This window comes from Adiantum capillus-veneris, chromosome 8 (genome assembly GCF_014529385.1).
Source record: "Adiantum capillus-veneris isolate H3 chromosome 8, ASM1452938v2, whole genome shotgun sequence".
Lineage (NCBI taxonomy): Eukaryota > Viridiplantae > Streptophyta > Polypodiopsida > Polypodiales > Pteridaceae > Adiantum > Adiantum capillus-veneris.
This window is the reverse complement of record NC_140938.1, coordinates 59,192,435-59,202,854: the sequence shown is the minus strand read 5'-3', so window position 1 is coordinate 59,202,854 and position 10,420 is coordinate 59,192,435. Positions and strand designations below refer to the sequence as shown.

Genomic DNA, 10,420 nt, shown 5'->3' with positions numbered 1-10,420 from the left:
ATACTATCAGACCATGGCAGGGGGACAACCATCAGTGAACTTCAAAGAGGGAGTTAACTTTATGTGAGAATTCTCCAAAGACCATGAGAGACCTCCAACAATCTTGCTGTATGCCTATAACAATGGACAAGATGCCAGAATCTTCAAGGATTCTATGAACCATAGCTGTGTTCAGATTGGAGATAATCTAGTCGAATTACAGTATAGGGTCCTGGCCACTTATGATGGCAAAGGAGGTTATATGGATGAACAGGGTGCTTACTACATGATAGTCAAAAGCCCTGATGTCGCGGACAAATGGGGAAGAAATGCGTCCAAGACGAAAGCTGATGATGAGGTCGAGGAGAAACCGCCTCTAGAGGAAAACAACAATAGAACCATGTTCAGATGTTTCACCACTAGAAGGCTTATGTCCGACAATCCTCGATGGGGAATTTACAAAGCCTTTCCTGAAGAAACCGCTGCGTACTATGTCAATGAGGATGTAAACGAGAAAGAGGCTACTCCGGATAAGACTTTGTATGTCTACCTCTTGAATGAAAGCAAATTCTTAATCATAGACAAGTTTGGTCAGGAGTACACGCCGACCTCTGCTGCAAAGATGAGTAGGTATACATACTTAGGGTTACCCATTGTGTACCCTGAAGTAGAAAAGCCCACAGCAAGTGCACCGCCTACAATCCTAGTAAGAAACTTAATGGACAATGACATCCTAAGACCAATCCAAGTAGAGAGGCAACCTATGCAGAATCCTGGTCAGACTAGTTTCTTTGAACCTATTCAAAAACCAGAATTCCACACTCAACAAGTGCCAAACATGAGTGGATATTCGTTCCAAGCGGGAACAAGGAATCCACCACGCGATGAAGAACTCTCCGGAGGAATTCATCGACAAAATGAGACAAACAGAAACTCAGGTAGAGCTACTCAAACGATGCAAAATGTAGCTAGGCCACAACAGAGAACCACTACTGCACATACAAGGGACACTATACAGGTACTTGGGACACCAACTATAGGATTCAGACCCCTAAGGCCGCATCAAGTCGCCAAATGCGTGCCGTATAAATATACAGGATCTGGGGATCCATATGCCCATGCTTCTGCCTTTAGACAAGTGCTGAGAGCAGAGCAAGTACATGACTTCCATACGCAATATGAGGGCTTTGGATTGACCTTAGATGGTACTGTTATGACTTGGTTCCAGCCATTAAGTAAGAGCTCATTCTCTGACATAGAGGATCTCTTATCTGACTTTGTCCAAGAATTCACCAAACGTGGGATAAAGCATGACACAGTCTCACAAATATACTCTTTCAAACAACAAGAGAAAGAGAAAGTAAAGGAAGCCGCCTTGAGATTGAAGCAATATGTGGAGAGATGTCCTCCCAGGGAGATCCCTCAACAAGAAAGGCTAGCGTTGCTCTTCATAGAAGGGTTACTAGACGAGAATCTCAAGAAGGATTTGCATATTCAAAGATGCCAAACTTTAGACGAGGTTATGAAAGAAGCGGTATACCTGGTCGACAATTGCAATATATATGGAGAATCCCTAAAGGATTCTGATACCAGGTCAAGCGACTCGAGGGTGACTACTAGTGTTGTGAACACGGGACCAAAAACCCCTGTGCGAACCGCTGGATGTTCATAGCTAATTAGCAGGGAGAAATGAAGCCAAGATCTTATCCTCCAAGGCAAAATTTCACCCCGCAACCTCCTCAACAACCACCAAGACCATTGGGACCATGTTACCGGTGTGGTGGAGATCATTTGATGAACAGTTGTCCAGTGGGGGAACAAAGTATCAAACCTCAGTGTAATCAATGCGGAATTACCCACTTGTATACCGACTATCCAAACGAAACCGACAATAAAGGAAAAGCGACCATAAGTAAGATTGGAGTGATACCTTCTTCGAGTGGATCGGAGACTGAAGCGACTGTACCTGTCAAGGCAGTTACACGAGCTCAAGCTAAGGGGAAAGAAGGTAAGAAAAAGGATGAAGGCCAAGAGAGAGCTAGTCAAGCTCCTAGTCGAAGGGTAGAAAGACGTAAAATCCGCTCTAAGGAGAGAGCTAGAAATCATCATAAATACAAGACTGTATCTGCTAAGCTTGAAAAAGCTCAAGAGCAATTGCAACAGCATCTTTCTGGAGTAGCATCTCATTCTGAGGAAGCAGAACCAAACAAGATAGACAACACGAACAACCAGGAAAAGAAAGATAAGGAGAGTAGTAGCCTAAGTTCAGGTGGATCAGTCCTGGTTGAGAAGGTGTGTGAACCCTTAGATGCTATAATAAAAGCCTATGAAGCCAGGATAGAAACGTATCAAACTCAGGCAAATCAATGGCTGACTTATCCAAATGCGGAGCTGGAGAAACAGAGGTTCAAAATGTGCAAACAATTTATCCAAACAGCTCAGGCATTATTAGAAAAGCCTCCTGCGATGCTAGTTGAGGAAAGGATAAGTCAACAACCTCCATTTGACCTAAAATCTGATATACCTGAGGAGGTGAATGTTCCAGAAGCTAGCTTCAAGGAAGTAGAAGAGAAATCTGATCCACAAGTAAAGATTGAAGAATCGCGGGCTAAAGAAGAGAGCAAAAGACAAGAGTTGGACCATAGAGTGGCGGGAAATAGCACAGAAAAATCCATCTATAATGAACCACCCATGGCACCTGAAGTCAGAGATGATCGGCCTCACAGATTGTGGGAGCTAATCAGAAACGCCAAAGATGGAAGCATGACACTCGAGTCAGCTCCTCTAGAGGAAGTTGATGTAGAACGCCAGATGCCCGATCTAGATGCTGGGTTGATGTATGGAGAGGGTCAGAAAAATCGACAGAGAGCATAGATGAAAATCTTAAGGAGTTCCCTGCTTATCAAGGCGAATATGAAGCCAAGTCTGACATTATGATCCTTCTGTCTCAAAGAAAGTTGTTCAAGCCAACCTTAGATTCTAACGCGCTTCATGAGTTGCTGTCCACGCAAGTCAGATGTACTTTAACGTTGGCAGAGCTGCTCAAGATACGACCACATATGTGGAAAGAAGTGAGCACATGCTTAGAGAAATTGGGTCTAAAGGATTCGCAAGAGATGCTTGAAGCAGAGTTGGGTGACGATCAAAAGACAAAAGCTAGTGTCAAACCTGTACCAGTAAACAAAGTTGGAGATTACTGTGAAGGTGAGGAAGGCAACACGATGCTACCACTGGAGTTCAATGACATCAAAACCATGGAAATTTTGGATAGTGGAGCAGGTGTAGCCATAGTTACAAAAGATCTTTGGGAGAAATGGGGAAAACTAGCACTCCAAAAGACCAGAATGAAGCTACAATTAGCCGATGGTTATGTCGAAAGACCCTTGGGAATATTGGAAAAAATCATCGTAACGTCATGTGGTATAGAATATGAGCATACGTTCGCAGTAGTTGATTTCGGTGATAGGAATAACTATGAAGTTATTCTTGAAAGGCCCTTCATGCGCCAGCTCATGATGATACAAGACTGGGGCTACAACTACCTATATCTTCGCCACATGGACAACATCACAAGGATAAACCTCAAAGATTACTCTTATTGTGATGTGCAGCGAACACTTGTGGAGGATTTTGACTCAACCACAGCAGCTAATTCCGAAATTCAAGCATTTCTGGTCGAAAAACCTCAACTATGGATGTGCGGAGCTTCAGACAATGGAAGCTTGGATAGAAATGAGTGCAAACTGGAAATAAGTGTAGTGGATGATGCATATATTGCAGAGCCATTTCCAGAAGAAGCCTTCGAGCCTTTGGAATGGATGCAGATCTTAGCTACACTTGATGTAAGCACTAACGAGACCACTCCCACAAAGTTTTGTGACAGTGAAGGTTTGGACTTAGTCCCCCTACGCATGCTAAAAGCACTTCACACGATAGACAAACGCAATGAGGAGACTACAATGGTCAATGAAGTCGATGAGATAGAGAAGAAAGTCCAATGCCTGACAATTCAGGACGAAATCTCTATCAGGGACTTAACTCCTTGCTCTTCAGCTCAAGAGACGATAGACGACACTGAGTCAAAAAACGAAGGGATCCAACGAGAGTGCCTCTTCATAGAAGATGCAGATGACGAACACTTGAGTGGGAAGCATAGTGAGTCTGAGGATGAAACGAGGATTTCTTTGACGATACCTAGACCACCCCACTATAAATTGCAACGCTACAAGAGGAAGATCCAGAGAAGATACAAGAAAACCAAACCGATGCCGGAGCTAGAAAGCGAATTACAATTCTTAATGCTAGTCAAGGCTGAAGACTGCATTAAAGATGGGGTAACAGGGATGTATTTCAGAGAAACAAAACAAAGAATGAAGAATCAGCCACCTAAAAAAGAACCTGAGGCTAAAAGCAATATTTCCGCTAAAAAAGCGCGACGTGAATGACGACGAGAGAATTTAGCCGAGAAAAGCTTGCACACCAACGAAGAATGGACCACAGAGCTATCAAATAGCATAGAAGGAAGCAGTTCAGTGCAGGATGGAATCAGTGTTCCTTCCCACGACAAGCGATATACTATTCAGGATAGGCGTATATGTTTGGAACAGCCTGTTCGAGAGAAGAAACAAGTCGGGACATCATATGATGGTCCTGAAGAAGCTAAGAGAATTGATTTGGCAAACCCTGGAGAAGATCCTAAACGTGCCTACATTGCCACAGCTCTTACTCCAGAGGAAGAGTTAACATTAATCGATGCCCTTAAGGAGTATAGGGATGTTTTTGCTTGGTCTTACAAGGACTTGAAGGGTGTGGATCCTGTTATCTATCAGCACACCATTCCCCTAAAAGCTGATGCAAAACCTAGCAGACAACTTCCATATACGTACAACGAAACCTTTGCTAGAAAGATAAAGGAAGAGATAGACAAACTTATGGAAGCATAATTCATCTATGATATTGAACATATGGAATGAGTGTCACCTATTGTGGTTGTCCCCAAAAAGAATGGCAAGTTACGAGTATGTGTCAATCTTAAGAAAGTGAACGCTGCTACAATCAGGGATAACTATCCTCTTCCCATAACCGAACACGTGCTAGAGAGAGTAGCAGGCAAAAGAGCATATAGTTTTCTGGATGGATTCTCTGGTTACAATCAACTGGGGATCAAGCCAGAAGATCAACACAAAACCGCTTTTGCTACAGAATGGGGCATATATGCGTATAGAGTGATGCCATTTGGGCTCACCAATGCACCAGCAACCTTCCAGAGACTGATGAGTCACGCATTCAAGGAGTATCTTCGAAATTTCTTGGAAATCTATATGGATGACCTGTGTGTTCATTCCCTTGCGAGAGATGAACATGTAGTTCACCTTAAGAAAGTCTTTGAGAAGTGTAGAACATATAGAATCTGCCTGAATCCTGAAAAATGCGTATTCATGGTTAGACAAGGGAAGATATTAGGGCACATAGTGTCAGCAAATGGGATATCCACAGATCTTGAAAAGATTAAAGTCATAATGGAATTACCCAGACCTACAAATGCCAAAGGCGTGCAAGCTTTTATGGGCCATTGTGGATACTATCGCAGATTTATCTACATGTATGCTGTGATTGTACGACCTTTGTATGCCCTTATCACTGAATTCAAATGGACTGAAGAATGTGAGGAATCCTTTAGAAAGCTGAAGGAAGCGCTGATCACGGCTCCTATCCTCAAGGCTCCAGATTGGACGAAAGAATTCCATGTTCACATAGATGCTTCAGCTATAGCGATTGGGTGTATCTTAGCTCAACCTGGTGACGGTAATATGGATTTCCCAATATCTTACGCCAGTAGACAACTGAATAGTGCTGAGAAGAATTATACCACCACTGAAAGAGAAGGTTTGGGAATGATATACGCTGTAAAGAAGTTCAGACACTATCTTCTAGCCAATCATTTCACCTTCTTTGTAGATCATCAAGCACTACTCTACTTGGTGAACAAACCATGCAATACGGGAAGAATCGTCAGATGGTTCATCATATTGCTAGATTTTGACTTCACTGTAGTAGTTAAAAAAGGTACAACCCACCAACGAGCTGATCATCTGTCTCGAATCTTAAGCGGAGAGCCACCAATGGGGATTGATGATGATCTGCCTGACGCTGTGAGCGGGATGAAAACACACACAGCGCCTCTATAACGACCCGACACACACTCTTGGGAAGATACACACACACATAATATGGGGCACCACTCGACTTAGACAACACACCTGGCCGAGACAGGGAACACACCTCTGGAGTGAGAGGAGAGAGACTACCCACTTGCCCACTCCACACAGACACAGATACACACACACACACACACACCCAAAAAACTCAGCTCAAAAGAGGATAATTTCTGATGTTTAGATACAAATGAGCTTGGGCCAACACCGATGGGGCAAATAGCTCACACAATATGGGTAAAATAAGCCAGATACAATCACAAACTAGAGCAGAAACTTCGCTTATAGGAGAAACTTACACAGAAAAACAGCAGGAAAAGAGTGAGGAATTTGGCAAAATGGACAGCACCATCGCGTCCGGAACGGCCCAAAACCCCAGTCTACAATGTCAAAGTGCTCAAATCCGACCTCGGATGAGCAGTTTACGGCCAAAACAAGCTCCAAAATGAGCAAAAACACACCTGCGGCTGTTCCTCCTCTCTTCTCCACATTTTTTCTGGTCTTCTCTCAGTTTTTTCAGTTCCTACACTTAGATTTATTAGTTGGGTACCCTTGGCCTTTTAGATGACCTCAAACGGACCCCGAACAGGCCAAAAACTGACCTCGCAGTGCATAGTTGTCACCCTGCTGCATCCATGCGCACACCTGGCACTCATTTCTTTTCAATAATGCGTCTCGCAACCACGTGAAGTGGACCCAAAAATTGGTCCTAATGATGACCTTTCTGCATAACTCTCACAAGAAAATACCACTTTGTGTCCGTATTCATCCACGTGCAAAAATTGACCCCGTTCGCCCTCCTGACGCCACTAGATGCCATCTGACGCACGTGCTTACCTCATGTCGTCGGCCCGCGGATAGCTTCCTCGAGAAGTTTTACGCGCTATAAACTCATTATTGTAGAAAAAACATAATGGTACTGGTGATAGTGAAAATCGATGCACTATGTACATGGTGTCCTACCTGTACACATGTGGGCCCCACGTAACCACCTGGCTATGGAAATTGGGCAATCCTTTATTCGATGCACCATGCATGTTTATGTACATATGCGCAATCCCTTGCTCAAAAAAACTCCTGACAACGCTTACCGTTTCAATATAGAAATGATTCCTCGATGGAGTCACAAAATCGTCCAAATCTTGTCTATCGGACAAGTTTCAGTAGGGCCTGAACAACTGATGTCACCAGATGTGGTCTTTGAAACCAAGAACTTCAAGCTGATTAGTGGAAGATTGTATTGTCAAAATGCTGACGGTATATTCCAATTATGCGTTGAGCCAAATGAGATTCCACTATATGTGGCTGAAGCTCACACAGAGGTCATTGGAATACATCACGGATTCCACGAGACTTCCAGGAAGTTGAATCGACTTGGAGTGTATTGGCCGCGGATGAAGAAGGATGTGCACAAGTACATTCAAGAATGTGCACGATGCAGGACCAAACCACCAGTGGATCATGCCACCTTATACCAAGTGACCATAGCACCTAAATGGAGTCAGTATATAGTCAATTATCTTAAGGGGACTCCATTTCCCGAGAAAATGAGCAAGACAAGGGAATGAGCCATAATAAAGGAAGCAAAAATGTATCAACTGATTGGAAATCAATTGTATAAACGAAACAAAGATAATCAGTTAAGGCTATGTGCATCGGAAATAGAATACCTGCCAATCCTACAGGAAGCACATGCAAGGCAAGCTGGTGGCCATTTCTCAGCAGAACGCACTGCGCAATTGATTATGTTTGCAGGGATATGGTGGCCGACACTCCTTCAAGACGCGACGATGTATGTCAAGCGATGTGAAGACTGCCAACGTGCAAAAGTTACTATGCGAAAGGACCATATGCCTCTTAGACCTATGCTAGGGACTAGAGCATTTGCCAAATGGGGAATTGATTTCGTGGGTCCGATCACACCGGCCTATAGGAGTCACGCTGAATACATCATTGTGGCTACAGATTACTTAACGAAATGGGTCGAAGCAAAAGCCACAACTAAAAATGATGCACACACCACCGCTCAGTTTCTATATGAAGAAATTTTCACTAGATATGGGCTACCCATAGAAATAGTTAGTGATCGAGGAACACACTTTGTCAATGAAGTGATTGAATACTTGCTTGACGAGTTCCTTGTCATACATAAGAAGTCAGCTCCATATCACCTGCAAGCCAATGGCTTAGCGGAGAGCACAAGCAAAGTCTTATGCACAGTGCTCACAAAAATAGTGAATAACAATAGGACTGATTGGGACCAGAAATTGCACGCTGCAATTTGGGCATATAGAGTGGCCTATAAGACTGTCCTAAATACAACACCATAAAATATGGTGTATGGTCTTAATGCAATATTGCCAATGGAATTCCTAATTCCTACTTTAAGAGTGGCACAAGCACTCGAATGGACAGGTCATGAGCTCATACAACGCCTAGATGACCTAGAGAAACTTGATGAAACAAGAATGAAAGCTGTCATAGGCATCTACGCGCAAAAGCGTAGAATGAAGGAGTTCCATGACAAGCACCTGATAATGAAAGAATTTTAGAAAGGTGATTATGTGCTTGTCTACAAACTCAAACAAAAAACAAAGAAATTGAAGAAGCGAGGCATGGGACCCTATTTGATTACAGATATATCATCTAGCGGGGCCATCAAACTTGCCACATTAGAGGGAGAGGAGATGCCTAATTGGATTAGTGGATGCAGGTTAAAGAAATATCATCTCCCGCTAACTCCAAAAATGCTTGAGAGGGTGCATGCAGCTGGTTGTCGAAAAGCTACAACCAAAGTCATCAAAGAAGAAGCTCAAGAAGAAGCACTGCTTCGACAACTCAAACGAAAGTAGCAGCAACATGGATTCAACAAGAAAAAGTGGACTCGGAGGTATGAGATTACCCCTTTTGATCTGGATGATGAAGATGTTGATCCTTGCATTCCGATTGAAGTGACCCTGGATAAAGTTCCAACCTATGCCTTAGTGGATTCAGGAGCTCATTACAACTACGTCACATACAGTTTCTTTAATCAGCTGACAGATGTTCAGTTAGTGCCGGAATTTCACTGTTGTGAAGCCTTCAATAATGCAATTATCATAACCAAAGGCTGGGCGGAGATACCCTTGTATATCAATGGCCTGCTGTGCACTCATCAGTTTCATGTGTGCGATGTTCAAGATGATTATTCCCCCATCATATTTGGTACAACCTGGCAAAGGAGATACAATGCTTATTTGCACTGGTTAGGTAACCAAATGTACTTTCAAGCAGAAGGAAAGGTCAGCAAAGTGTTGTTTGCAAGCGAGGAGGAGGTCCCTCATCAGCAACTACGAGAAAACAATCAGAAATTCCTTCCTCCACCACCTGCGCGTGTTTCAGCAACTGTACAACCGTCACAGCCAAAGGCAACTGCTGATGCTGCATGTCAAGTCAGCATTGAAGAACCAGTGTCACAACCTGCACTTCCTCACACAAAAAAAAGGCCTCAACATAAATCCGGAATTCCACAGTTACCTCGCCCAACATACAAGCAAGTTTGGCGGCCAAAACAATCAAATCCACAATCTCCACCGCCAAAGCCTAGCCAACAACTTGTCTGGAAAGCGAAGCCACCACTAGTGCTCAACACATCGACAACATCCAACAAATATAGGTGGACTCCAATCAAACCTGCTAATGTCATTACTCCTATACAGAAAACCAAGCAGGTCTGGCGGCCCAAGCAACCCAAGCCAACAATTGCTCAACCCCCGCTGCCAAAAGGCAACCACACGGCAATCACAGCTACTCGACACTCCAAACAGTACACCCAAGCCCACCCACCACCCAGGCAAATCAAACCCAAAAGTCCTATTCACTACAAACAAGTTTGGGTTCCTAAACAGCCCACCAAAACTGTCGTTTCGTATAAATGGCAACCCAAACGAAAGATTCCAAACCCAAAACCGGCTACATCCAGGTTGCAATGGCAACCTAAAAAACATCAACAGGTACTCAACACGTCAACATTGGTCAAACCACCACCAGTTCTGACCATGTCCGAGAAACTTAGTCTCTTGAAAGCATTCTACCACTTGGAAACCTCGCCAGCACATGCCCTTAAGCAATCTGCTTAAGACCCTCATCTTGCACAGCATCAATTTTTCCATGCAATGACCGAGTATGCATGCATAGGGCTAATTACACGGCCTTGCATAGGCACCAATGTTTTACCCATGCACAAC

General features: G+C 43.6%; 2 pseudogenes; both read left to right on the top strand.

The window, feature by feature from the left end:
• The first annotated feature begins 379 nt into the window (after window positions 1–379).
• Window positions 380–947, top strand: LOC147452202 (uncharacterized; annotated as a pseudogene).
• A 4,632-nt stretch (window positions 948–5,579) lies between these two features.
• Window positions 5,580–9,815, top strand: LOC147452201 (uncharacterized; annotated as a pseudogene).
• The last annotated feature ends 605 nt before the right edge of the window (window positions 9,816–10,420 follow it).